The sequence below is a fragment of the Rhamphochromis sp. 'chilingali' genome, assembly GCF_963969265.1.
Source record: "Rhamphochromis sp. 'chilingali' genome assembly, chromosome: 13".
Taxonomy (NCBI): domain Eukaryota; kingdom Metazoa; phylum Chordata; class Actinopteri; order Cichliformes; family Cichlidae; genus Rhamphochromis; species Rhamphochromis sp. 'chilingali'.
Genome location: NC_137940.1, coordinates 22,551,006 through 22,574,437, shown reverse-complemented (window position 1 = coordinate 22,574,437; position 23,432 = coordinate 22,551,006). Strand labels below are relative to the sequence as shown.

The 23,432-nt window shown below is 39.3% G+C and overlaps 1 protein-coding gene and 1 long non-coding RNA gene across 3 annotated transcripts in view; one reads left to right on the top strand and one right to left on the bottom strand.

The window, feature by feature from the left end:
* Window positions 1–23,432, top strand: part of tenm2a (teneurin transmembrane protein 2a) — a 226,381-nt gene that overhangs the window by 59,480 nt on the left and 143,469 nt on the right. The window lies entirely within an intron of this gene.
* On the bottom strand, window positions 12,534–16,292 carry LOC308408250. Of its 2 annotated transcripts, none has more exons than XR_013973771.1 (5): window positions 16,204–16,292; window positions 15,440–15,505; window positions 14,934–15,089; window positions 14,389–14,481; window positions 12,534–14,090 (listed from the first exon to the last, which is right to left on the bottom strand). It is a non-coding gene; the product is annotated as an uncharacterized lncRNA (long non-coding RNA). The 2 variants fall into 2 exon arrangements; XR_013973772.1 differs by lacking the exon at window positions 16,204–16,292 and adding an exon at window positions 16,048–16,195.

Below are 23,432 nucleotides of genomic sequence, written 5' to 3'. Positions count from 1 at the left end.
GGGCAATGAAGCAAAGGTTCAGATTCATTCAGCAAAAGAGCAATAACACATTTCCCAAAGTGTCATATGATTTTTTGGAATAACAATTTGCATTATGCATAATTTACCTGCATAAAATACAGCTTTGTATTAAGCATAAAAGAGAGTTTGGGTTTTTTTTGCAGGCAATATGCATCCAGGGTAATAGGAGATGACGACTACTAATTGAGATTAAAAAGCGAAACTCAAAGCTCTTGGGGGTAACATTTCCCTGTCAAAATCTGAACAATTATTTCTGATGCCTGCGTAACTCCAGTATTGTTCTGTCCAGCACAGGTGGGTGAACCTAGCGCAGTCATAGATTTCAAAAGCCTTTCCACTCCTTTTCTGTGATCCAGCATTACGTAAAAAAAAAATTCTATCACATTGTGAACGGCCACGTTGTTGCATGTGAAAAAGGCTTCCAGCTGTACGTTACTTTTAGCCACTATGCGTTTTTTGCTTCTGTTAGCAAGCTGTTAATGTAATCAGATCCTGCACTTTGCGGAGGAGGACCAAAGCAGACCTTTAACACTGGCAAGGCTGTCATAATGAACTTCTGTATCCCCCAGTGAGCAAGCTAGCCGATAGGCCGATAGGTCATTTTTAAAGGGGTGGGTCAGCCTTCGTAGCCCATGTCTTTAAACTGTGTGTGTATGTGTATGTGTGGATTTGTGTGTGCGTGTGTACGTGTATTGCAGGGGGACATGAAACAGGCAGTATTGATCCTTGGCTAGTGAAAGGAGTCAGACTCAATGGGATTGATCTCTACTAAGCTCTGTTTTCTCTGCATGGACACAGACAGAGGAGGAAGCCAGCTCAGAGTAATACAACACTACAATGCCTACGATAGATAAAAAACAAAATCCCCCCCACCTCCGTCAAACAAATGCATAAATAAATGTGTATAGTATGTTGAAGAATCCTTGGTGGTTTTTTGCAAATAGAATATCGTCATTAAAGCTTTAAAGAAAAGGTGTAAAGCTACGGTAGCAGCTTCTAACTGCATGTGGTCTCAAGAAATTTGAGAAATGGATCAATCGGGCAGTAGTTTAAAGAAGAAAATGTGCAATGGCACACTCACAGGGGAGAAAGGTTTTGGAAGAAAGGAATACAACAGAAGAACATACTTCTTCTGAGGCAAAGGTAACAGCAGAAAATGGAGGATTGATTGGCAGAATGGATGAAAGACTGGAAGCAGTGGTGTGTGTAGATTCGGACACACTCCAATGCTGCACTGAGCTGACCTCACACCAGGCAATAGCTGGTCGATACCAAAGTCCTCTCAGCCTATCGGCTCCCTCGAAAGCCCAGAGCCGCAGATGCATCGTGGGAAGTGTGGCCACAGGAGACCAACAGTGTTGCAGCACCATATGGACTGTGACACTACGGGAGGAGGCATGGTGCTGGAAGGATGGAGAAAGAGAAGGAGTTGAGTGTGAGAAAGATAGAGCGAAAGAAGCAGCAGACAGAGTTTCCATGATCCTCCAACTAGATATTTTTATAACTAGTATGTGAGATAACGAGGGATGGAAACAATGTGTTCATATTTTGTCGTTATCAAGTACTTTAGCGGTAAGATAGAAAGAAGCGAGATACTTTATTTTCCTAACAGATAGTAGCTGGTAGACTCAGAATATTGACTTTTTGTTCTATTGATTTTCTAAAAAGAAAAAAACCTAAATAAACCCAAGGAGGAACAGTTTGATATCTGAAACTGATTTGTAGTATTATTGATTAATAGCTGATAAAATCACACGAAAAATACGATCAGCTGTGATCGAGTAGGTAAGCCATCCTGGCATTTTTCTATTTTGTGTTGTCAAGACGTTCTGAGGTCATCTAAAGATTTTCTCACATTTTTATTTTTGCTTTAATGGTTCTGTGTAACACAAACCAATTTGCAGTTCTGTCGTGTGCTAATGCATATTGACTCACCCTTACAGCTGTCATTAGAGTCATGTGTAAGAAAGCAAAGCTTGAGTCGAGCACAGGTGGGAATAGGGCACCCACTGAGCTCAGATGTGCATGTGATATGTGATGTGCAAGTTTTTTGAATATATACCAGTAGTTTAAAGGTAAATGCAGACTCAGTTTATATTGTCTTGTAGAATAACTAATAATCAAATAATGGTTTTTACTGTCTTGTTCCTTTACATGTAAATGAATACATGGAAATACTGTATATATGGAAAAAACAGAGTTTTCACAATTATAAGAAGCTTTGAAGTCTGTATTTGGTATAACCACCTTTCTTCTTCAACATAGCCTGAACTTTCTCAGGCAAGATTTCTTGTAGTTTTTGTAAGAAGTATTCATGAATGGATTTGGATTTTAGCTGCCTTTTGTTCCAATCCCTCTCATGATGATCCCTTACTGCTTCAATAATATTGATAATGTTCAATAATGAGGTCTGGGGTCTGGGGAGGTCAGTCCATGACTGTTAGTGTTCCACTGGGTGTTTTTCTAGCCAGACATGCTTATACTCAATTGGCAGTGTGTTTGGGATCTTGGCCATGCTGAAAAATAAAGCCATCACCAATCAGAGGCTTTCCAGATGCTACTGCATGGTGGATCGATATCTGATGGTACTTTTCTTCTTTCGTAATTTTATCAGTTTTGACAAGATCCTGAACACTTGAGGCTTGAATGCAGCCTCAAACCATAATGGATCTCCTGACCTGCTCTGTACACATTGAGAATAATTTGAAGAATAAATTTCTCATTCAGATGCATCATTCCATGAGACCTGTTGTCACTGGTTTTCAGTTCTCGTGTAATTTAGCATACCTTTAGCATATTTATAATAGCGGAGTCATCTTAGGCCAAGCATTAGATTGATCAGATGACGTGTCCAAATAAAAAAGTTCAAAAAACTTGAAAGATTTTCCGGAGCAGTTCATGACTTTTGCTCAGCGCTGTAAATTAAACTAAAAACAGCATCTGGTTTTGGAAGCATATTTGCAGTGTGCTTTGGAAATCAGCAACGATGAGATTTTTCTCTGGATTTTGTAGTATTAATTTTTTAAAGGTAGTATAAGATAGTCAAAGGAGCTTGCAAAGAAAAGCGTCTGGACTTCTTTAAGTTACTTGAAGACGTTTCACCTCTCATCCGAGAAGCTTCTACAGTTCTAAGGTCAAATGGTGGGGAGTCCCAGATTTAAACCTAGTGGGAGTATCCCCCCACAGAGGGACAAAAGGACCCCCTGATGATCCTCTAATCGCCTGAGCCGAGGTGTGAAACTGGGTGTGGGTCCCAATCAGCCAGAGTTTCGGGTGAGCTCATTGTGAAACCTGGCCCCACCTTATCATGCGAATTCCTGAGGTCAGATGGCCCAGGATGTGAGTGGGCATTAAGGCGTCTGGGGAGGGAACTCAAAACTGGATTATAGATGGCAGACAGTTGGTGTCGTAAACCACCGCCTCCGTTCAAAGATGGTCGCTCACAGTGGACATAGATGGCTTCTTTCACTCCTCTTTCAAACCATCTGTCCTCTCTGTCCAAAATGTGAACATTGGCATCCTCGAAAGAGTGACCTTTGTCCTTAAGATGCAGGTGGCATGCAAAGTCTTATCCTGTGGAGGTGGCTCTTCTATGTTGTGCCATGCACTTGTGAAGTGGCTGTTTGGTCTGTGGCTGTGATGAGGTCTGTGGTCCACTATGGACTCCCCAGACGCCTTAACGCCTACTCACATCCTGGGCCATCTGACCTTATCGCATGATAAGGTGGGGCCAGGTTTCACAATGAGCTCACCCGAAACTCTGGCTGATTGGGACCCACACCCAGTTTCACACCTTGGCTCAGGCGATTAGAGGATCATCAGGGGGTCCTTTTGTCCCTCTGCGGGGGGATACTCCCACTAGGTTTAAATCTGGGACTCCCCACCATTTGACCTTAGAACTGAAGAAGCTTCTCGGATGAGAGGTGAAACGTCTTCAAGTAACTTAAAGAAGTCCAGACGCTTTTCTTTGCAATCTCCTTTGACTACGATGACCTGGATGACTAAGAACCTTCACAGACGTAGTATAAGATACATCTGCATACATATCAAATTAAAAATTTATCACAAAAGTTCATCTGCTTTCTGCATTTCACATTAATGTTTGAACTATACAGCATGTTGAGTTGTGTTCACTGACTGCTGTTTCCTATAATTAAAGAAATAACTCAACGATATTGAGAGATTATCACCTCATGTGACTTGCAAGGTATCATTCATTTGAAATAGCAACAGAACAAAATGACCTCTGCCTTGCTAAGAGGTAATCAGTCAGCTAACGTTCATTCATGGGCAGCTGAATGAAGCATTTAGGAATTTGGTCTGTTTATCTGGTTGAAAGATGAATTGTGCAATATGTTCCTGCATGTGGCTGAAATCCTTGATTTTTTTCTGGGTTTTTTTGATCCTATGTCAGTCCAAACATACTGCAGATTTGTGCAGCCCTTTTTCATTTCAGTTTATTTCTAGTGTTTGAAAACTAGCTGTCTGAAATGGCTCTTTGGAGATCCTGATAAAGCGGGCTCAGTTGTGTCTTCCAACAGACCCCCCACTTTCATTGGATATCAACTCCACTGTTTCCCCATTACACACTTATTACCTAGTCTGCTTGGATAAGCACAGCCAAATAACACAGTCTTTTTCTCAACATAACATGCAGCAGCCTGGAAAGCTCATTACAAGTGTTCACTATTTAACACCACAAAGCCATGCATTTGAAAACACGAGTGATCCCAATAAGGCGCAAATCTGACTCCCATAAAAGCCGAATACGAGAGACGCATTGGCTGGATTTATTTTATACATAAAACTGTGACAAGTTTCATTTCCCTGTCTTGTTTTTTTCAGCTGGTTTGTTAGCAGTTTGAATCGCTTCCAAATTGAACCCACGACAGATATAAAAATATGACAAAAGTGTAAAACATCACTCTGAGCGATGTGCAGAGGCACACTTCCCCATACTCTCCTACTGCACTTTCTCTTTGTTGTATTCACCTCACTGTCTCTCTGATCTTTCAACTCATAGTACATCTCTTTGTCTCTCTCCAAGTCCTTTCCGCGGCTCCTATTTAGCGCATCCCAGGGGTGTGTCATCCCTGCAGGTCCACCTCGAGACAGCAGGCATTAGCACAGCCACTGCAGTCTCTAGAAGCTGTGGCCTTTCCTTTCAGATGGATCTAAATGGGCCCTTCTACATTCTCCTCTGCTGTTTTACCCCCAGGGCTTGAAATCAGTGTCACAGAGAGAATCCACCACCCACCTATCTACCTCACTGCCTGGACAACACTCAACATCATCTACTGTCCCTTCTCAATTGTGTATCTGTTGCTCTCTCTTTCTGTCTCTCACTTTTTTTCTCACTTTCTTTGATGTCCTTCTTTGCTTTTCTGTCACACCTTTCATGTCTGCTCTTTCACTCACATTCACTTTCTCCCCATTTCTTTCACCCTTGCTGGCCCTGTATTGTTGCTTTAGTGGTCATATCACACCTTTGTGTTATGTTCAGGCCCCCTCTATGGATTTGAGACCAAGCTCATGGGGTGTGACTTCATTTTAGACTGCACACAGGCTTTGCCAGCTATGTGGGTTCTATAGGTCTGGCCTCTCGTTTTCAGAGATATGGTCAAATGTGCACGCGTGTGCCTATATTACCAGAATGAGGCCACTGAAATCTGAAGAGCTGCACTATATATCCTGTGTGGCCATTTTTCCCTCATTTTGCATTCCCTTTTCTCCATTGACTTTGATTTGACAAATCACTACAGTGGCCAAGGAATGCCTTGTCCAAAAACTCTGGCCAAACTCTGCCACTCGTATCCTGGCACGATTACCTCCGCTGTCTGTATTCAAGACCGAATGGCAAGGAAAACCCACTGTGAGGTGGCTGGGAAGAAGCTTTATGCTAGAGAGGCTTCTTTTGTTTTCTCTGTCCTCTCCATTCTTTGGGGAGACTTCCAAATATCTGTGAGAAAAGCAGCAGCAACCTCTCATAATATGTCCTCTTCAGCAGGATTCAGGGACTCATCCTAACCCTCTGGAGAGAGCATCCTTCTGTGTGACTGTGTTTGCAGAATCCTCCATGAAAAGATCAAAGGAACCTGTGTAAAGTCTTACGTGATGAAAGTGTGACTATTTCAAATCGCTCCTCGGCTTAGGTGTGTATTTACTCGGCCACACAAACATCCCCTAAAGGCCTCTTTCCATTCAGAGTGAGCTGTCCACCGATTTTAGCAGTGTCAAACTCATGATGGGCATTGCTGTTGGAACTCAGCCCCCAACGATTTGTTGCAGATCCACATTTGGACCCAAATTATATATTTTTTTCATTTTCCTACTTGCCATGTTCAGGCCCTAAATACTAATTCAACTTTAAGAAGTTCCCTCTACAGTGACAAACTAGTTTATAGCACCCTCAGTGGCTTGTGAACATGTTTAGCTGCACAGTAGTAGCATTTCCCTTTCAGATAAACATCCCGTGGGTACACGGTTGAAGAAGCAATATATTTGTCTCTTCCATCTGATGTGTGATTACAAGTAGAGGTGCCTCTAGTCCTTAAAGCAAGGCTTCCAACAACTTTCAACTGTGATCCCCAGTAGGAAGCCAGTCGGTGTTCTCATTTATGATACTTTACTCCTTTGTCTTCTTCTTGGCTGTGACTCTTACACAGTGGTGATTTGAATTAGGGTAGCAGATTGTACCTACCACATATTCCTTACTTAGTGGTGCTTATCACTTGCAGCAGTCGGTGGCACCATGCCTCTCAGAAGGAATGCCCATTTGTTTGTGGTCCCTTCGTGGACCAATAGCATAGCTGTTCTGCACCGGGGACCAGTGTTGGTCAAGTTACTTGAAAAAAGTAATCAGTAACTAATTACTGATTACTCCCCCCAAAAAGTAATCCCGTTACTTTACTGATTACTTATTTTCAAAAGTAATTAATTACTTAGTTACTTAGTTACTTTTTAAAAACACGATTTACAACCTGAAGAGGTGATAAAGTGATAGATCTTTCAGCCCAATTCTACTTTTTCTGCATAATCATCATACAAAATGTAATCAAATGGAAAAGTCTCTTTTTTTTAACTTGTTTTTATCAGTTTTAATCTTTTAACTTTATGCATCAAGCAAAACATTTAATTATATGCAACATTCTCTGACTTGAATAAATTAGTTTAACATTTAAACCTATTTTCTACACATTCCAGCACATAAAATAAAATATTTTTTGTGTTTTCACTCACTCTTTCAAACAGATGCAAGTAAAACACAGCAGAAAATAAATAAAGTCAAAGACTCAGCGGTCCTTTTGCTCTATTTTCACCAAAGCAGGAGCAGGGTAGGCGGAGGGTTACCCTGGTGTAGGTGTGCTGCGGTCAGTTGAAGAATCCGCGCGAGTGTCTCTGTGAGTTTCCCATCACGTCGTAGCTACTCGGTGCTTGCTCGGAAGTTTAGGGGTTTTTTTTCGCTGTAAAAAGAAGTTTTCTTCCCACGCACGATGGACACTAATGTTTTTGTCACTTTTTATGGAATCAAACTCAAAGTAAGGTCAGTACTTCCACACTTTAAACGCTGCACGCTCATACTCTCTCCCGCACTCGATATATTATCCATTGTTGATCTGCACACAGCTGCTGTCACCAACGTCGCACTTGCTTACGTCACTGTCATGAGACATTCTCGCAAAAAAAAATCACGGTTTTAGTAACGCAGTAACGCAGCGTTCCTACGGGAAAGTAACGGTAATCTAATTACCGATTTTGCAATAGTAATCCCTTACTTTACTCGTTACTTGAAAAAAGTAATCAGATTACAGTAACGCGTTACAAGTAACGCGTTACTGCCCATCTCTGCCGGGGACACAGAAGAGTAAAAAAAAATAGTGTAAACAAGTACGAATTTCCACAAAATTAAAGTAAAGCAAAATAGAGAATGCAAGTTTTGTATTCTTCTTTGTGTATATTCATGCACACATGCTTGTCTGTGTGTTCGTGCATTCCACCGAGTTACTGTCAACCTGTACTGCTGATGATCAAAGAGAGAACAAAGCAGCTGCATGCTATTAAAAATAAATGGCGGTGAGATTAAATACAATCCCTCCCCTCTTCTTCCGATCCCTCTTTATCTTTGTCTTCTCCCTGGCATTCTGTGCCTCTGCCAGCTGCTGACACTCAAAAGCATCCCGTAGCTGCAGCAATAGAGCAGCAGAGTTGCTGAAGAATATCCTGGGGCCGACTCCACTCCACTCCTCCGATCCTCAATGCGCCCCACTCACCCCATCCCCACATTCGCTCTTTTAGACAGGAAACTGCTCATCTGGGTTTGTATATGTGGCCCCTAAACATGCAAGGATGTCTTTAAAGGGGTTTACAACTCAAAGTAGCATCTGGTCCAGCATTTGGCACACAGACTTGCGTATATATTAAAGGGATCTGGTTTAAACACTTAATTTAGTTATTTTCCCCGCATTACGAATTTGTGCACATAAACCGTGTTTGTGAAAGATTGAAAGGGATTATGAGTTGTTTTGGGAGTAAGTGCGGGCCTGTCAGAACCCGATGTGCCCTTGGAATTCACTCTTCGACATCATCTACACAAAACCAAAATGCACCTCGGCTTAGTTTTGTCAAATCCTCCCCCGTGCTATAAAAGTAAAAGTGCTTCGCTATTAGGAATGATGTTCACACAGGTGCATGCACAGCACATGAAAACACAGGGTAACAAATGAGACAAATAACAGGGAGAGGCTGGGGAAATGCATGCTGATTGTGGCAGCTATTTAGCACCGGCGCAGGCTTTTATTCGCAGACACACGGGCACACACAAATATTGGGTAACAAACAACACTATTAATTGACAGAGTCCAGGGAAATGCATGCTGACATTTGCAATTTTCTTAGAATAAAAATCATTTATCAGACAATTTTGTGTGGGTTTTGTGAGAGTTGAGTTAATCTATGTTTACTATGTAATGACCCTCTTTGACTCTGCTTTGGCAGCTTTTGATAAATGAGGCAGATTGTAAATGTCACTGTTATCAAGTGTTTTTTTTCTCGCTCGCTCTCAGTGGAGTCAGTTGCTTCCTAGGCTGTAATTAAACACGTTCCCCCGCGACAGAATTTAAATGTGTTTTGCGTGCAAAGATATAGGCCACATTTCTTACATTATACATGTCCATATATGTTTTGACGTTCCCCCTGTCCTTGCCCAAGTAACAGAAAGGTGGGTGAGGAGGGCTGTGCAAAGATTGGGTTTGCAGCTGATTTTGCAGCATGTAGAGGTAGGCTTCCCATATGTCATGGGATTACAATGCATAAAAATCTTGGGAATTATAAGTTTCAGAAAAGAAGCCTAAGTAACAACAGATGAACCGGTGGAATCCTATCATGGTATCACACTTGCTCAAGATTAATGGATCAATTCTTAAATCGTGCTTTTGTACTCTACTTGAGCACTCGAAGGACTTACATCAACATGTCTCAGTCAACCATTCACACACACATTCTAGATTTAAGAGCTTTCTATCATCATAACATTCATATTTGAATGAATGTATTGAGAGCAACTAGGGGTTCAGTATCTTGCCCAAGGCATGCAGACTAGAGCGGCCAGGAATTGAACGACCAGCCTTCTGATAGAGATAATAGATGAGCTGCTCTACCTCCTGAGCCCCCAGCAATCTATTTAAACCCAGACTCGTCCATTGGATTCCCAGATGGAGAAGCATGATTTGTTGCTCCAAAGAATACATCTTCACGGCTCTAGAGTCCAACGGCGGCATGCTTTACACCACAGCATCCAAAGCTTTTCATTGTGCTTGATGTAAGGTTTGGATTTAGGTGCTCTGTCATGGAAACCCATTCCATAAAGCTCTCTACGCGTTGTTCTTGAGCTAATCTTGAAGGCCACATGCAATTTGGACATCTGTAGCAACTGACTCTGCCGGAAGTTGGTGACCTCTGTGCAGTGTGTGCCTCGGCGTCTGCTGACCCCGCTATGTGTTTTTCTGTGGCCTACCACTTTGTGGCTGAGTTAGTGTCTTTTCCAGTTGCTTCCACTTTGTTATAATAACATGAACAGTTGACTGTGTGAATATTCAGTAGAGAGAAAATTTCACAACTGGACTTGTTGCATAGGTGGCATCCAATCACAGTACCACAGAGGAATTCGCCAAGCTGCTGAGAGGGACCCATTCTTTCACAAATGTTTGTAAAAGCTGTCTGCACGTCTATGTGCTTGATTTTATAGTGATTGAAACACAGAACTTCAATGATTTGGATGGGTGAAGGAATACTTCTGGAACTACAGTGTATGTTGAGCGTAAAGTTAGAGTTTTCAGTGTCATGAAGCATGACTGTGTAATTCTCAGTCATCCACAGTGGCATGAAGGTGTCTCTTTTTAACCTGACCATGTTAACTTATGCTGAACCCATAATTAGTCTAGAGAAGGTAATATTCAGAGTTTGAGCTTAAAATCAGCTTGAAGTGCCACATTTTAAACTGATTCCAGTAAGCGTGATATAGATCATCTGCTGAAAGGGCGCAATTCATATATGCAATTTGTTAAGCCACGCCTTGGTAACTCGACCGAATAAAGCCCAGCTGTAAAGTTACAACAGCGCAAACTGTGCTTCACATTGTCGCTGGAATTTGCATGTATTCATTTAGTGATGTAGAAAATGTATAAAGCTTTTTATGCCTGGCCCTATTCTACTGCTAAGTCTCTTTTAAACTGCTGAAGTCAAAGCTACTAGAACACAGTTTAGAAAATTGACGATGATTGACTTATATTTGCAGGCTATTTATCCCCTGTTTAATCAATACAATTCATTTCACTTTCATCTGGTAACAAACTGAAGCGATTTCTGCGTCTCCTTTATCAGACGACAGAGCAACTAATAAAGTATCCGAAGGTACCGAGTACCCTTTCGTGTTAACTGATCACATTTAAAGTTACAGAGGTCTAATGTCCAGCTGTCACATTAGAAACACTGAGCATGAAAATAAAAATATTAATATTCATCCATTCATTTTTTAAAATATATTTATTTTCAGCACTACTCAAAAATTCACAACGACACAGTTACCCTTTTCTTCTTCTTTCTTCTTCTCTCTTTCCTATTCTCATATCAACAGTGTTAAAGCTACATGTTACTCTTATTTTTTATAATCTCTCTCACCTCAATTATGGCTGTGATTGGAGCAGGCAGTGCTTAATTGATCTACTCTGTGCAGAAGAAAAGTCACGTCAAACACCTCCTTTTTATGTGAGCACACACAGAGCGTTAAGTAGAAAGACTGTGTTAACAAAGAAAGTTGCTAACCACCTTTGTGAAACCTGTTATCTCTGACTGCGGTTTTGTCAAGCCAGCTAACACAAACAAATCCTGCTTAGGTTGCTTTGTAATATGTCCCCCTGGTTTTTCTTGTATAGTGGAACAATAGATGAGGCAAAAAATTCCAAAATCTTTTGTGGTCTTTCTTTTGATTATTTTGTATATGATGATATATTGCTCCTGATGTGAGAATCTCAGTGGAAGCATTCTTTTTTGGTTTGTTTTTCCCCCATGATCACATGAATAATATCCTTTGTTTGCTTACCCTGGGCTGCCCGAGGTGAAACCAAGGTTTAAAACATTACACAGCTGGTGCAGAGTAAAGAAATGTAGGATTTCAACCTTGATTTGGCCCATGGAACACATTTCGCCACCTCGCCGTTCTAGGCAACCGAGATGACAAATGTATAAATAAAGCAAAAATCTTCCTGTTCCGATCAAGGTTTGCCTTGGAAATTCTGTGACCTGCTAAAAAGTCATCTTTTTTTTTTAACTTAAACCCTGTAAATCTATTTTTCAGGTGAAGGTACCATAGCATAAAGCAGACTTGTTGTTGCTGTGGTTACCTGCAGTTAAATATACCCTTGACTGAGAGATGAATTTTTGTCTGCTCTGTGGACCTGGATCCTACGACGGGCAGCTCAGTGCAGTAATTGGCATTTTTTTTATATTTGGAGAAGGTTTTACCATTTTTTCTTCCACATTTTAAAGGCTGCACATCTGTTGTGAAAATGATGAAGCAGTTTATATATACATAAGCAGAGAAGAGGGAGAACGAGAGAGACAGACAGTGGTACTTTATTTATCCCATACACTCAAAAAAATGAAACGTTGACTTTAATTAAAATTATTTTGTCAACAGGTTCCACGAAATTGAATTATGTTAGTTTAAAGCAAAAATCTTTAGTTCATCTAATTTAAAAAAACTACTTAAGATTAACAAGACATATTTAAGACTAACTAAATCAAGTTATGTTGTATGAACATAGATGATATATTTTCAGGTTAGATAGTTTAGATTAGTTACTTCAACACATTTCTTATTTGTGGCAGTAAAATGTTAAATTTAAGTTAGATTAATTCAAATATTATATTTTCAGCCACCTTGTGCTTTATTAATTAGTTTTACATAAATCTATTTTGTCAACAGGTTCCACACAAATGAATTAAGTACATCCAACTTATTTTTTAAAATTTATTTTATTGCCAACACATTCAGTGAGCATTTGTGTAAACCCAGTCCAAAATAAAACACAACAGCTCATTAGGGTTAGTAATTAACAGTATGTAGACAGATGCAACATCAAGACTTTAAATTAAATGTCTGTATCTACCAGAAATAGAAGAAAAAAAAAAAAAACGCATTGAAGATCCCATAACACATTGATAAGATGACACTTGAGTTATGCACATGTGATGCTAGTAAGGTCTGTGAGTGTTTTTTTCTTTTAGTGTCTAAAATGGATAGCAAAGTTGCTATTTGCAATGATTGCTTAGGGTCAGTCCAGTAACACAATGCCAATGAAGTGCTTGCCTTTAACAATGCAAAGTGAAGTGTCCACCTCAACAGCCACAATTAAAAAAAAAAAAAAAAAAAAAAAACAACAACAACAACAACAACAACAACAACAATAATAATAATAATAATAATAATAATAATAATAATAAATAGTCCACTGATATTAGCAATCAAAGAAAATTACATCACCATCCCAAATAAAACTTTAACAAAACATGCCAACATTATGGTCTAACAATAAAACAGCTTGTCAGCGTTCAGTTTTTTTGCAACAGCACAGCAGTAACCATTTAACACTTGCCACTGTCAACATTTATTTTACTAGTGTTTGGGCAAAAAACTTCAGATGTAAACATTTTAACATGGAAACAATTGTTCGTCTTTAAAAGTCCACAAAATATACATTCATCCTGCATTCCCAACTTGGATGATCTGATATCCTCGTGTTGGTGTTGTTCCCAGACCATCATGAAAATGTTGTTCCAGGTTCAACATTGCAAGTGACCAATCACATTGTTGTGACGTTATTCTATTCCAAGCCATTCGTGCATTTATGAAATTCCAATGTTGCAAGGACAATATCAATTCTGCTTACTGTTTATTAAAGGGTTACGGTTAGGGTTAGGGTCAGTTGATCGGCGGACAGAGGCGGTTTCTCGCAGCTTAAGTACAGTTTTTTGTTTTACGCCGGTTTTTCCCGAAGTCGCAAAAGTATGACGTCACAACATTCTGATTGGTCACTTGCAATGTTGATCCTGGAACAACATTTAGTATGATGATCTGGGAACAACACCAACACGAGGATATCAGATCAACCTCCTAACTTACCCTTATTTTTAGTATGTATTGCAATTACCTTTACAATGCACACAATGTAACACAAACTGAATATGAACATATTTCCACCTCATAACAATATGCCTTGAACGCTAATATACACACCACCCTTCAACATTTCTGGTGCAGTATCATCTCTCAATTAAATCCTTTAAATCTCAATGCTTTTGATTGTCTCTTAGCTTTCAGTCTTGAGGTTAACTGAGATTCAGTGCATATATCCCACCCATTAAGAGTGCACATGCAGAGGCCAGGTCTTCCAGGTCATGCAGGACACACTAGATGGTTATACCCACATCGGCTGGAGGAGTGCTGGCATCAGCTCTTTCGATGGTAAAGATAGCAAGGGTAATTTGTTCCAGCTCCCTCTGAACAGCTGTAGCTTAGACACAAAAACATAGAAAAATGGCATCCAGTTTTAAAAAAAAGAAAGAAAAAGGGCCAAAGCTACCCTTTAATGACGTAAACACAATATTAGGAACATGCACCCCAGTGCGCCACTATTTTAGACTACAGATTCAACGATAAATATAAATAGTTTGGGTATACAAGAAGATTTCCCAAAACATTTAAACAGGTTCCATGCAAATTACAACAACAACAACATTACAACATGCAACAACATTAGTTATTCAAAATTTGGTTTAATACAGATAAAAAACTAAACTAAAATTACCAACCAATTATTCTTTGAAGAGGATGCTTGGGTCTTCATTCAGGTAAAAAGGTAGTGCCCTGAGGACACACTCCCTCCCCTTTTCAATGGTTTCCTTCTGTAGAGAGTGGCAGAGATACAGGAAGAGAAAACAGATATACTTTAGGATGACAGAAACTCACATTATACGCAAAATGAATGACATATCCACTGCACAGATAGACATGTACACAAGACCAACTAATCATCACATGGACATGAATAGTTAACCTGTTGGGCAGGGTTTCCACCACATTAGATATGTCCATAATGGAGGTAAAGACAAACTAATACATCATCTTTTTTGCATTCAAAACATAACATAAAAACATTCACTTCTGGTTTAACCTAAATCAAGGGATCAGATTTTACATATGTTTAGGTAATTTAAATTTTCCAACGTTTTGAGTACCAAACTTTGTCTTGCTTAATATAAATGTAAGTGCACTGTGCAGCTACCATACACCAGCTGTTTAAATTTGAAAATGATCTTATTAGCCATAATATTTTGCTACCAACAGAATAACGCACCTGTGTGGCTGGGGCCAAAGTTTGTCTAATTTTCTTCCCTGCAACGCCTCCTTTTTTCTTGAAGACTTTTATGAGCTGGTCAGTGTATTGGTCAAGTTGTGTAAAAAGCCTTGGAACATGTGCAGCAGTAGTAATCCTCACATATTCTGCTTCCACCTGAAAATATGTCAACAAACACAACATACTGTACTGTAAATATACATACTATATGTACACATATACAAACTAAAACTAATGTAGTAAGACCTCATTAAAGCTATAATTTTAACACAAACATTTACACAAAATGCTAATGGAGCCATTACAGCTTTTATTGTTATTTATCAAGTTCCAAAAAATATTGATCACAGCTGATCTGAAAAGAATTTCATGCCTCAGGCCCTTGAACTGCAACCTTTACCATGGTTCAGATGTGGAGAAGAAATAACAGGGGCATGGGATGGGTCACAAAAGAAAACTTAACTTATAAAACAGTTTTGTTTTTAAAAGTATAACAGTTCACATACCACATACAAGCTCAGCAATACCACATACACCACATCAGTATAGGAGGGAGCAGGTAAAGGCAGGATCTGAGATTTATAAAGGAAAAAAATAATTAATTCCTTAATTTCAAGAAGCAACTTATTGTTTGAATTACAACTAAATAAAATACTACTCAGAAGAAAAGCAAGAGATTGACACTGCCATGTGCTAACTTTCTATAGAAGCAATTATCACCAGGTCTGTCGACCTCCATTGTCTGTCCACTCATATGTCTTGAATAATTTTATTAAAAAAATTAAGTGTGTACTTTCACAAACTGTAATTTATAACTACATTGATATGTATAACTCCGCTAGGAAACATGCTGTATTTACAGACCATTTTTACATAATACAGATTACTGATAGAGCAGAACAATGGTGTCACAGTGGCTTTCGCCCTTGACTTTTTGGATTTTAAATGTCACTTTATGCTATCCTTGCTATCCTATTCGATATTTCCGACTCTCGGATTACAGAAAAGGAATCCCAAGAAAGCAAATGGAAAAATAACCCCTTGAAAGAATAACCCCATGAACCCCTGTAGCTAATCCCTTAATAAAACAAAAAACAATAAAAATGTTTCTTACACAGTCCACAAAATAAGCATGTCCAGGACCCAGTAAAACTAATGTAAAACAAGCACACGCAAACGATATAACATGTCTTGTAAGACAAACGCAAAATATAACCATGCTGGACATATAGATACTACACAACATAGTCAAAGAAAAAAGTGGTCTTACCTCTCAAAGAAACAGCAGCTTGGCGCCAAAACAGCCTTTTTCAGTTAAATTTGAAGTCTTGCGCATGAGCAGGCACAAGCCGTGAAACCTTCTTGTTCTGCGCGGTTTCATTACAACTGTTTTTGCATTACTGCCACCTTGTGGATATACAAGGTATATCGATCCTAATTGACTTAACTTAAATGTTATGTGATCAAGTAACACATTAGTATTATGTACGTTGAATAATAGACACAATTACGTAGACTTGATTAGAAAAACATATGTTAACTTAACAAAAACATATATTTTAAGTAAAATGAAAATAAATAATTAATATACACTGAACAATCCACCTCATTCATTTTTTTGAGTGTATTTGGGAAATTCTTTTGAATCTTTGAACACTACAGATGCTGTTTTGTACCACTTACCAGAGCTCTGTGACAAACAGCACAGCATGTCTCCTTTTGTATTTACAATAGTAAAAGAAAAAATTATAAATCATATCTGTTTGATTTAAAATTTAGTTCTCCAGCGATGACAACAATCCTGCAAATCTTGATCTTGATTTTTTAAAAACAAATGTGACACTTGATGAAAAGCTCTAACGGCATCATTCATAATTTCTTTTAGTAAATTTAAATTTTAGATAGCAGATTTATATCTATAAACAGTTATGACTGATTTGGTAATTTTGAACACAAAAGAAAAACCGTGGTAACATTAAAAAAACACCCCCCAAAGTAGTGCTAGTCAGCTGCACATTTCGACAGGTGCCTTGGGCTTCATGTGTCACGTTGGGCTGTTCAGTTAATCAAACTTTAATTTTAATTACAATTTTGGTCTCCAGTGATTATTAAAACAAGGTAATCATGATTTTTAAAAAAAAAAACTATTATTCTGACACATTTTATGACGACGGTCTTGTTTTTGTCTTTCCAGATTCACTCCCTGCCAGGCTGTGGCATGTTTAGTTTAATCCACTTTTATTAGTTTTTTCGATGACGTTAGAAATCAAAAAGTACAAACAAATCTACTTTTTCAAGGACACATATTTTAAGTAACCTACAATCTGTCATTTTGTTAAATAATTGTGTTCACAATATTGGGTAATAATAACGATTAAAATTATTCCCACATTTACTTTTACGCTTTAATAAAAGTCAGTTTAATCCCAATGCCAAAGAAATATGCCAGTGTCATAACCAAGGATAAGCCGTGTCTCCCAGTCTAGTCAGTTTTGGCTCCTTGATTATGGATGAGAAATACCTCACTGCTTAGAGCTACACTTCTCAGTGACAAGACCTCTTCTCAAGTGCATGGTGTTGTGTCATGTCTCGTCATGTCCTGTCCAACCCGGACTGCTGTCCTCTGGGCAGAAGTAGAATGAGATCAAGAATGGATGACATTTGTTACACCTATTTTGGTCTCTTCATTAGAAGGTGCAAGGCCCCTGTGGCTCAGGCGGGAACTGAAAGTACGGGTGTCATCTGGGAGGTGTGGGAAGTGTTTGACCATAGCAGTCTGATTTGTGCGTATCTGTTAGGTCGTTATTGCACTGCTAATGGTGGCGTTAATGACATGTCACACGCTATGGGATGTATATGTGTGTAATTGAGAGTGTGCGCTGCCATCGTGTCATGACATGTCAGTCGCACAATAAAGGTAATGCCACAACAGCTTGGTTGCTGGCCGCTGACTCACAATAAATAGCAAGAATTCGAAGAACACTTCACTCAGTGTTTTTAGCTTGAGTGAAGTGTAGCTTGTAAATGGAAAAACAGAGCAAGGAAAGGAAGGAAGCGAGATTTAAAAAGAAATATGATCATTTGTATGTGAGAAAGAAACGGAAAGACACCGAGCGAGACAACTAAGTTAGATACCAACTGTTAGTGCACACGGAAACAGGAACACAAGGTACACAAGAATGGTAATCAGTATAATCAAAATCCAATTCCAATAAGAGTAGGTTTAAGTGAATGAAATTGAACTAACAAGAGAGAAATAAACAAAGCAAATAGATTAGTGTGTGTGTGTGTATAGGTGAGTGTAGACATCTGTATCGAGGATTGCAATAGGACAAAGCTTTAGGAACTAGAATGTTCTCAACACTTTGCTCTAATAAAGCAAAGGGCAGTAGAAGATCAAGGGCTGCTATGGTCAGGGTTAGGCTTCACATTATGGTTTTAGTTAAAAAACAGTGTGTTAATTAAACTACTACACTACCGCGTAGCAATTAGTGAGCGCTGGCATTATGCTTGCAAGAATGAACCGGTTCATGTATGGTAACTGTTAAAGGACACTTAGATGAAGTATTGGTTAGGAAAAAAAGTTTTCTGTCTACAGATTTGTTAACGTTTCCTGCCTGCCTTGCTGCTCTGTATACTTATTACTTTCCTGTTGTGATAATTACTACTGCTAAGGTACACTATGCCGCTTGAATGCAAACATGTGTCATTTTTGGCCACTTAGAAATACTGACGGTGTCGTTTATTCTCTACTGGGGTATAGCGACTGAGAACTCTGGGGTGACTACAGGGAGTGCAGAATTATTAGGCAAGTTGTATTTTTGAGGAATAATTTTATTATTGAACAACAACCATGTTCTCAATGAACCCAAAAAACTCATTAATATCAAAGCTGAATGTTTTTGGAAGTAGTTTTTAGTTTGTTTTTAGTTTTAGCTATTTTAGGGGGATATCTGTGTGTGCAGGTGACTATTACTGTGCATAATTATTAGGCAACTTAACAAAAAACAAATATATACCCATTTCAATTATTTATTTTTACCAGTGAAACCAATATAACATCTCCACATTCACAAATATACATTTCTGACATTCAAAAACAAAACAAAAACAAATCAGCGACCAATATAGCCACCTTTCTTTGCAAGGACACTCAAAAGCCTGCCATCCATGGATTCTGTCAGTGTTTTGATCTGTTCACCATCAACATTGCGTGCAGCAGCAACCACAGCCTCCCAGACACTGTTCAGAGAGGTGTACTGTTTTCCCTCCTTGTAAATCTCACATTTGATGATGGACCACAGGTTCTCAATGGGGTTCAGATCAGGTGAACAAGGAGGCCATGTCATTAGTTTTTCTTCTTTTATACCCTTTCTTGCCAGCCACGCTGTGGAGTACTTGGACGCGTGTGATGGAGCATTGTCCTGCATGGAAATCATGTTTTTCTTGAAGGATGCAGACTTCTTCCTGTACCACTGCTTGAAGAAGGTGTCTTCCAGAAACTGGCAGTAGGACTGGGAGTTGAGCTTGACTCCATCCTCAACCCGAAAAGGCCCCACAAGCTCATCTTTGATGATGCCAGCCCAAACCAGTACTCCACCTCCACCTTGCTGGCGTCTGAGTCGGACTGGAGCTCTCTGCCTTTACCAATCCAGCCACGGGCCCATCCATCTGGCCCATCAAGACTCACTCTCATTTCATCAGTCCATAGAACCTTAGAAAAAGCAGTCTTGAGATATTTCTTGGCCCAGTCTTGACGTTTCAGCTTGTGTGTCTTGTTCAGTGGTGGTCGTCTTTCAGCCTTTCTTACCTTGGCCATGTCTCTGAGTATTGCACACCTTGTGCTTTTGGGCACTCCAGTGATGTTGCAGCTCTGAAATATGGCCAAACTGGTGGCAAGTGGCATCTTGGCAGCTGCACGCTTGATTTTTCTCAGTTCATGGGCAGTTATTTTGCGCCTAGGTTTTTCCACACGCTTCTTGCGACCCTGTTGACTATTTTGAATGAAACGCTTGATTGTTCGATGATCACGCTTCAGAAACTTTGCAATTTTGAGACTGCTGCATCCCTCTGCAAGATATCTCACTATTTTTGACTTTTCTGAGCCTGTCAAGTCCTTCTTTTGACCCATTTTGCCAAAGGAAAGGACGTTGCCTAATAATTATGCACACCTGATATAGGGTGTTGATGTCATTAGACCACACCCCTTCTCATTACAGAGATGCACATCACCTAATATGCTTAATTGGTAGTAGGCTTTAGAGCCTATACAGCTTGGAGTAAGACAACATGCATGAAGAGGATGATGTGGACAAAATACTCATTTGCCTAATAATTCTGCACTCCCTGTAGATCCCAAAATACTAAATGCTGGTTGGACGGTATGTTTCTGTGTTTTGTGGACAATGTGGAAAACATCAAAGTTCAGAGGTGTATTGAAACGTTGATAGTGTACTTTGCTAGGAAACAAAACAGAATGCTAGGAAAATGGATTTTTTATATTCATAGATTGTGCGTGTGTATTTGTTTTGTTTTGTTTTTTTGACAGGCTGCTAGTAACAAAGATACAATATAAAATTGTTGTCTGTTATGTGCAGACATAACACTAACTCATACCTTAAGTCAGGTGCTGTTTCTATGCTTGAATCATTCACAGGTCAGTGTTAAGTGGCTTACCAAACAAAAAACACATTAATATCTCCTTTTAACCAATATGCAGTTGTTGTTTTTTTAAACTCTACAATAAGCCTTCAAATTCCTGAAAATGACTGTATTGCCTCACTGGTACAAACAGTGTTTGTTTGATTTTTGTTTTTTTGTTTTTTTCTTTATTCAGCCAAACAGAGTCTTGTAGATTTATTTGGATTTACCTTCACAGACCTATCATTTGGTTGAAACACTGCATGTTATAAGCTGCAGATTTACTTGTTACTTTGCTCAGCAGTAAGTTTAGCTCCCTTTACCCGAGGTACAGTACATAATCATTTGGAGTATTCATGCGCCACACGCTGTGCCTCAGAAAAATAAGTGACATGGGGGAAATAGCAAGCATCTTGCTGAAACTTACAACAATACACTAGTGTGAGTGGGTATGGCATTGGCAGTGATCCATTAAACCAAATGTACTTCCCTTGATAAAACTCATTGTGTGTGTGTGTGTGTGTGTGTGTGTGTGTGTGTGTGTGTGTGTGTGTGTGTGTGTGTGTGTGTGTGTGCGCGCGCGTGAGGGAGCGAAAGTGTGCAATGCACAGTGTATGTGTGTAAGTGTGACTGTTTGTGAGTAGACAGCTTTGTGGGATAGAGGGCCTATCATTAAAAAATCATTTGTGCTTGTTAGCAGTTTGACAGGCAAAGTATAGGCAGCAGGACTCTGCATTATGCTGGTTGACTTTCCTCCACCCCACCGTGTAATTCTGTAAAGGATGTAAATCAGGCAGAACTTGTGGGTTTCATTGCCTGCAATTATGCTGCTTTTTTTCAGATTGAATAGTTTACAGTCCGGGCCACCCTCGGACATGCCATTTTCAGCATTCAAGGGAGTGCGAGTTCAGAACAAGTTCTGATTTGCCCTGAAGTGCCGAACTAGTGAACTGATTTGCTCCTCAGTGGAGGCTGCATCAAAATCAGGAAGCAAATGCCACTGTTCACGGTAGGTTCTCCATCAATCTCCTGACATGCGTAAAATTACTGTTAATAACAGTAAAAGCCTTATTTTCTTTGGCACAGCTAAGAAATGCAGAAATTTGTTGCTAATAGCAGCCAAAATGTGTCATTTCTTAATATTTTCCATTTTCATTTGCATCCAATTCTGAATTCATCTGCGCTGCACTTTAGTATGCCTGAAGAAATGAACTTCTCTTTTGTGTTTTCTTTTATCTGAATTTTGAAGCAATAAAAAATACATCTATATTGCTTCTTAATAAATGCTTTAGTGATGACATTTTTCAACAGATCCAAGAGAAAGGAAAAGGACAGGAGAGTCAGGGAAGCAGCAGAAATGACCAAGTAGAGAATAAACGCAGCTTGCAGTTAAGGGTCATGCTTCCCAGATCAAAAAATTCCCAAAATTCAATTTATCTTTATTATCTTATAACCTGTCTCCACTGAGTGCATAATTAATCTGTGCAATTAGACAAGACATAAGAGCATGCAAACAGATGCAGAGGAATTTAGTAGGGATTTAAGGATCCTGAAGCAGACCAACACGAACCTCACCTCTTCTGTTTTCGCATATAGCTACAGGACCCTATCCTCCCACAGACTCTACCTGCTGCTACCTGACCTTATTGAGCTCTCATTATATTACTAATAGAGGCACAATAGTAACCTGAAGGAAGATTGTAAAACTGAAACACTTCAGTGCATAAACACCGACACAATGGGAGGATTATGTGACAGAGAAACTCTAGCATGGAAACTACTAGTAACAGGTATGCAAACGGAGCTTTAAAATGTGCAGTTTCACTGAGTGAGATTTTCCCTTAAGAACGCCTTTCAAAAGATTAAAATAAACGTTTCTGTTGCTGTAAATAGTTTGTGTGAATATAGGTTGTAAATAGTAGCAGAGAAAAGTGTGCACGTAATGGTATGCTAATTAGCCATGCACTGGTGTTGCTTATGCTAATTAGCCAAGTGAAGCCAGTTCAGGCCTTGTTGAAATATGCTAGCTCTGTCAGAGCTGTAAGACTTAAGTTTTATTGCCTGAAGATTCTTTAAAAAAAAATCATAATATTATTATTTTTTAAATATCCTAATGAAGTGAAAATACTTTTGATTTAACTTTTTTTTTTAATATCAATATAGTCCAGAGACAGTTCCTTAAAGTTTGAGTGAGAAAGCTGGTGATTGAATTAACATTGTGTCAAAGCAATGAAAAATGATCCACAGTTTCATTTGCACAGGCTGCCGCTGTGCTACACTGTGTGTGAAGATGGGGGTGGGGGGTGCGCTTCCTTTTAAGCTGATAAGGGAAAAAATAGGGAGTGAAACAGAGAGTGAGGCAAGCTGATGACGAAAAAGGGGATCATAAGATGCGGTAGTGAAGACTGATGAAATCCTTGGTCATGGTAAACACTCTTTGCAGGGAGAGAGATGAAAAGAGGAAAAGATGGAGGTTGAGCAGACAGACAGAGCAGTGAACAAAACGGCAATAAAGTGGATTTAATGAAAGCACCTCAGCAGAGAGACAAAGAGCAGGGGGAAGGTGGTTGGCCTTAATGGGAATGCATGTTAAGAAAAGGGTCAAAGTTCAAGGTCTCTTTTTCTGTCTGAAGTAAGGATGGACTATATGAGACTATTTTCACAATACTATTATGCTTATATGGTTATTTTTTAAAAACCTACATCGGTGGTGGAAAATGAATAAACAGCTTTGCAAATCACTGTTTCCATGGTGATGAGGTGAAGTCATGTGTAAAATGAAGTGAGTATTGCATGGTTGTTTACGTCAAAAATGGGATTGCTAATGATCAGTATCTGTCTGCTGATTTTGATAAATAT